The following is a 6,000-nucleotide window of genomic DNA, read 5'->3' as shown; positions in this document are numbered from 1 at the left end:
TGATGTTGGGAGAGGGGGGATGAGGGGGGAGGGATGTTGGGGGAGGAGGGGGAGAGGTGAGGGGGGAGGGATGTTGGAGAGGGGGGATGAGGGGGGAGGGATGTTGGGGGAGGAGGGGGTGGGGGGGATGAGGGGGAGGGATGTTGGGGGAGGGGTGATGAGGGGGAGGGATGTTGGGGGAGGGGGGATGAGGGGGGAGGGATGTTGGGGGAGGGGGGATGAGGGGGGAGGGATGTTGGGGGAGGAGGGGGAGGGGGTAGGGATGTTGGGGGAGGAGGGGGAGAGGTGAGGGGGGAGGGATGTTGGGGGAGGGGGGATGAGGGGGGAGGGATGTTAGGGGAGGAGGGGGAGGGGGGATGAGGGGGGAGGGATGTTGGGGGAGGGGTGATGAGGGGAGGGATGTTGGGGGAGGGGGGATGAGGGGGGAGGGATGTTGGGGGAGGAGGGGGAGAGGTGAGGGGGGGAGGGATGTTGGGGGAGGGGGGATGAGGGGGGAGGGATGTTGGGGGAGGGATGTTGGGGGAGGGATGTTGGGGGAGGGGGGATGAGGGGGAGGGATGTTGGGGGAGGGGGATGAGGGGGAGGGATGTTGGGGGAGGAGGGGAGAGGTGAGGGGGGAGGGATGTTGGGGGAGGGGGGATGAGGGGCGAGGGATGTTGGGGGGAGGGGGGATGAGGGGGGAGGGATGTTGGGGGAGGAGGGGGGATGAGGGGGGAGGGATGTTGGGGGAGGGGTGATGAGGGGGAGGGATGTTGGGGAGGGGGGATGAGGGGGGAGGGATGTTGTGGGAGGAGGGGAAGGGGGGATGAGGGGGGAGGGATGTTGGGGGAGAGGTGAGGGGGGAGGGATGTTGGGGGAGGGGGGATGAAGGGGGAGGGATGTTGGGGGAGGGGTGATGAGGGGGGAGGGATGTTGAGGGAGGAGGGGGAGGGGGGATGAGGGGGGAGGGATGTTGGGGGAGGGGGGAGGGATGTTGGGTGAGGAGGGGGAGAGGTGAGGGAGGGGTGATGAGGAGGGGGGATGAGGGGGAGGGGTGATGAGGGGGGATGAGGGGGAGGGGTGATGAGGGGGGGGAGGAGGGGGGAGGGATGTTGGGGGAGGAGGGGAGAGGTGAGGGGGGAGGGATGTTGGGGGAGGGGGGATGAAGGGGGAGGGATGTTGGGGGAGGGGTGATGAGGGGGAGGGATGTTGGGGGAGGAGGGGGGAGGGGGGATGAGGGGGGAGGGATGTTGGGGGAGGGGTGATGAGGGGGAGGGGATGAGGGGGAGGGGTGATGAGGGGGGGAGGAGGGGGAGGGATGTTGGGGGAGGAGGGGGAGAGGTGAGGGAGGGGTGATGAGGAGGGGGGATGAGGGGGAGGGGGGATGAGGGGGGGGATGAGGGGGGAGGGGTGATGAGGGGGGAGGAGGGGGAGGGATGTTGGGGGAGGAGGGGGAGAGGTTGAGGGAGGGGTGATGAGGAGGGGGGATGAGGGGTAGGGGGGATGAGGGGGGAGGGGGGATGAGGGGGAGGGGGATGAGGGGGAGGGGTGATGAGGGGGGGGATGAGGGGGAGGGGTGATGAGGGGGGATGTGGGGGAGGGGTGATGAGGGGGGGATGAGGGGGAGGGGTGATGAGGGGGGGGATGAGGGGGAGGGGTGTGAGGGGGGGGGATGAGGGGGAGGGGTGATGTGGGGGAGGGGTGATGAGGGGGGAGGAGGGGGAGGGATGTTGGGGGAGGAGGGGGGAGAGGTGAGGGAGGGGTGATGAGGAGGGGGGGATGAGGGGGAGGGGTGATGAGGGGGAGGGATGTTGGGGGTGGAGGGGGAGGGTGAGGGAGGGGGGATGAGGAGGGGGGGGAGGTGGGGGGGAGGTGAGGGAGGGGGGGGAGGAGGGGGGGAGGTGGGGGGGGAGGAGGGGGGGTGGAGGGGGGGGTGGAGGGGGGGGAGGAGGGGGGGTGGTGAGGGGAGGGGGGATGAGGAGGGGGGGAGGAGGGTGGGAGGTGGGGAGGGGGGGAGGAGGGGGGGAGGTGAGGGTGGGGGGATGAGGAGGGGGGGGGAGGAGGGGGGGAGGGGGGGGAGGAGGGGGGGAGGGGGGGAGGAGGGGGGAGGGGGGGGAGGAGGGGGGATGAGGAGGGGGGAATGAGGGGGGGGGGAGGTGAGGGAGGGGGGATGAGGAGGGGGGATGAGGAAGGGGGGAGGAGGGGGGAGGTGAGGGAGGGGGGGAGGAGGGGAGGAGGGGGGGAGGTGAGGGAGGGGGGATGAGGAGGGGGGGAGGTGAGGGAGGGGGGATGAGGAGTGGGGGAGGAGGGGGGGAGGTGAGGGAGGGGGGGAGGAGGGGGGAGGAGGGGGGGGTAGGAGGGGGGGAGGAGGGGGGGAGGTGAGGGAGGGGGGAGGGGGGGGGTGGAGGTGGGGGGAATGGGAGGGGGGGTGGTGAGGGAGGGGGGATGAGGTGGGGGATGAGGAGGGGGGGAGGAGGGGGGGAGGTGAGGGTGGGGGTTGAGGTGGGGGGGGGGTGGTGGGGGGGAGGTGGGGTGGGGGGATGTGGAGGGGGGGAGGTGGGGGGGGGGATGAGGAGGTGGGGGAGGAGGGGGGGAGGTGAGGGTGGGGGGGTTGAGGAGGGGGGGAGGAAGGGGGGAGGAGGGGGGTGGTGAGGGAGGGGGGAGGAGGGAGGTGGGGGGGTGGTGAGGGTGGGGGGATGAGGAGGGGGGTTGTGGGGGGGGGAGGTGGGGGGGAGGTGGGGTGGGGGTTGAGGTGGGGGGAGGAGGGGGGTGGGGATGAGGTGGGGGGGAGGAGGGGGGGTGGTGAGGGTGGGGGGTTGAGGAGGGGGGGTGGAGGGGGGTGGTGAGGGTGGGGGGATGAGGAGGGGGGGTGGAGGGGGGAGGTGAGGGAGGAGGGGGGAGGTGTGGGAGGGGGTTGAGGTGGGTGGGGGTGGTGTGGGTGGGGGTGGGTGTGGGGGGTGGTTGGGGGGGGAGGTGTGGGAGGGGGGTGGAGGAGGGGGGAGGTGAGGGTGGAGGGGGGAGGTGAGGGAGGGGGTGAGGAGGGGGGGGAGGTGAGGTGGGGGAGGTGTGGGGTTGGGGGGGAGGTGAGGGAGGGGGGGTGAGGAGGGGGTGGAGGAGGGGGGGGGGGGGGAGGAGGAGGGGGGGGGAGGAGGAGGGGGGGGGGCGGGGCCGAGGGGAGGATTCCCCTTGTGACGTTTCACCCCATTGGTGCCCGGGGTGACGTCAGGCGCCGTGTGACGTGAGCGGCGGGGAGTACCCAGCGTGCCCCGCGGTGGTGTGGCGGTTTGAGGCGGAGCGAGGAGTCGGTGCCGGACCCGGGGGCCGGACTCGGGCAGCAGGTGAGGGCCGGGGAGGGGGGCAGCACCTGACTGCGAGGGGGACAGCACGGCAACTTCATAACTACTGATCCTAACTAGTAACTGAGGGCAGAGTGCGCTAACTTATTAACTTGTTGAGTTTATGGGGGGTGAGACGGTTGAATCGGAGCTCGAGCTGTGGTTTGAGGAGAGGGAAGTGGGGGGGGGGGTAGGAGTGGGGGGGGGGAGGAGTGGGGGGGGAGGAGTGGGGGGGGAGGAGTGGGGGGGGGAGGAGTGGGGGAGAGTGGGGGAGAGTGGGGGGATAAGAGTGTGGGGGAGAGTGGGGATAAGAGTGGGGAGTGGGGGATAAGAGTGGGGAGGGAGGGAAGGGAGGTGGAGGGAGGGAAAGAGTGGGAGGGAGGGAGGGGGTCTCGGAGGGGGAAGAGTGGGAGGGAGGGAGGGAGGGGGGGGGAGGAGGTCTCGGAGGGGGAAGGGAGGGGGGGGGAGGAGGTCTCGGAGGGGGAAGAGTGGGAGGGAGGGGGGGGAGGAGGTCTCGGAGGGGGAAGAGTGGGAGGGAGGGGGGTGGAGGAGGTCTCGGAGGGGGAAGAGTGGGAGGGAGGGGGGGGGAGGAGGTCTCGGAGGGGGAAGAGTAGGGGGGAGGGGGGGGGAGGAGGTCTCGGTGGGGGAAGAGTGGGAGGAGGGGAGGGGGGAGGAGGTCTCGGTGGGGGAAGAGTGGGGGGGAGGGGGGGGGGAGGTCTCGGTGGGGGGGGAGTGGGGGGGAGGGGGGGGAGGAGGTCTCGGTGGGGGAAGAGTGGGGGGGAGGGGGGGGGAGGAGGTCTCGGTGGGGGGGGAGTGGGGGGGAGGGGGGGGGGAGGAGGTCTCGGTGGGGGGGGAGTGGGGGGGAGGGGGGGGGAGGAGGTCTCGGTGGGGGAAGAGTGGGGGGGAGGGGGGGGGAGGAGGTCTCGGTGGGGGGGGAGTGGGGGGGAGGGGGGGGAGGAGGTCTCGGTGGGGGAAGAGTGGGAGGGAGGGGAGGGGGAGGAGGTCTCGGTGGGGGAAGAGTGGGAGGGAGGGGAGGGGAGGAGGTCTCGGTGGGGGAGTGGAAGAGGGGGGAGGGGGAGGAGGTCTCGGTGGGGGAGTGGAAGAGGGGGGAGGGGGAGGAGGTCTCGGTGGGGGAGTGGAAGAGGGGGAGGGGAGGAGGTCTCGGTGGGGGAGTGGAGGAGGGGGGAGGGGAGGAGGGGGGGAGGGGGAGGAGGTCTCGGTGGGGAGTGGGCAGAGGTGTCGCGAGGGGGAGAGCTGGGGGGCTAGGTGTGGTGGAGGGGAGGCGGGGGTGGGGGTGGGAAGCGGGGGGGGTGGAGGTCTCGGGTTGGGGGCCGTCTGGAGGTCTCGGGTTGGGGGCCGTCTGGAGGTCTCGGGTTGGGGGCCGTCTGGAGGTCTCGGGTTGGGGGCCGTCTGGAGGTCTCGGGTTGGGGGCCGTCTGGAGGTCTCGGGTTGGGGGCCGTCTGGAGGTCTCGGGTTTTTGGGGCGACGCGGCAGCAACTCTCAGCCCCTCACTGGCTTGTGGCCCTCTCCTGGGTCCAGCCCCTCACTGGCTTGTGGCCCTCTCCTGGGTCCAGCCCCTCACTGTCTTGTGGCCCTCTCCTGGGTCCAGCCCCTCACTGGCTTGTGGCCCTCTCCTGGGTCCAGCCACATTTCACTGGCTTGTGGACCTCTCCTGGGTCCAGCCACATTTCACTGGCTTGTGGCTGCGGTCACTGCAGGGATTGTGACTGAGAAGCTTATCCACAGAAATCTCAGCCCTTCACTCACCCCGAGCCTGGCCTCTGCTCGCAGTCCCTTCCCACTACCAAATGCTGAACTTTGATACCAACAATTTAAGTGAGTTGCTTTCACTTCATATGTTACTTGGTGCTGGAAAACGTACAATTATGGAGAAATAAAAGAATGGGAGCCTTCACTTATTCTGCAAATGCTGAATGGCTCTTAATATTGAGTTAAACCAGTTAGTGTATATAGTGTCAACTAACCAACATCTCCATTAAGAAAGCTAGGTGCTAAACGCATCCTTACTGATTATACTTTTCAGCATTACAATCACCCAAGTGCAAAGATTTGTTTCTAGTGTACAATGTTAACTGACTAAACTCTGGGTTGGTTCCTCCCCCAATGGCCCAGTGGGTAAAGCCACTGCCCAATGTCCGATTGAACCATTCAGACCAGAAATTTGCGGGTTTCATTCTTGGTTTGGACTGAATTAGCTGTACCTAACCAGGGCTGTACTTTGGATGCCACATGGCCCCTATGCCCTTTGGCTGTTTTGTCCTCCTCCTGAGCCCGAGTTCCCATTGCTGATTGCTAGTCAGTGACTGCCCTGCTGGTATGTCTGGCAAGGACAGAATCAGTTGGGGTTCTGATACGTTCCCTGTCAAATAGCCTGCTTCGGCTTGCATATAAAGGAGAAAAAAGTTGGAGAATTAATTTCACATGCACTTTTCTGTGTCGAGTGTTTGTTAATCTTCAAAGAGGATTTTAATTGCAATTGATACGTGAAACAAAAACATTTCATAAGGTTCTGCACAAGAGATTATTAGCAAAAAAAGTGCATGGAATTGGCGGTAACCTTGTGATATGGGTTGGTAATTGGTTGGGAGGTAGGAGACAGAGTAGGGATAAGGGGAATGTTCTCAGATTGGCGGGATGTGACAAGTGGTGTTCCCCAGTGCTTGTG

At 67.2% G+C, this 6,000-nt stretch overlaps 1 protein-coding gene across 2 annotated transcripts in view; it reads left to right on the top strand.

Moving 5' to 3' along the window:
- Nucleotides 1-3,233: 3,233 nt before the first annotated feature.
- The window catches only part of LOC137310040 (tight junction-associated protein 1-like), a 206,770-nt gene continuing 204,003 nt past the window's right edge, over nt 3,234-6,000 (top strand). For both annotated transcript variants that reach the window (XM_067978003.1, XM_067978004.1), the window contains exon 1: nt 3,234-3,317. The gene's annotated coding sequence lies outside the window, so the exon portion shown is untranslated. The remainder of the gene's footprint in view (nt 3,318-6,000) is intronic.

This window comes from Heptranchias perlo, unplaced genomic scaffold (assembly GCF_035084215.1).
Source record: "Heptranchias perlo isolate sHepPer1 unplaced genomic scaffold, sHepPer1.hap1 HAP1_SCAFFOLD_200, whole genome shotgun sequence".
NCBI classification, from domain to species: Eukaryota; Metazoa; Chordata; class Chondrichthyes; order Hexanchiformes; family Hexanchidae; genus Heptranchias; species Heptranchias perlo.
The sequence above is the reverse complement of the archived record's forward strand: the minus strand, read 5'-3'. Positions and strand labels throughout refer to the sequence as shown.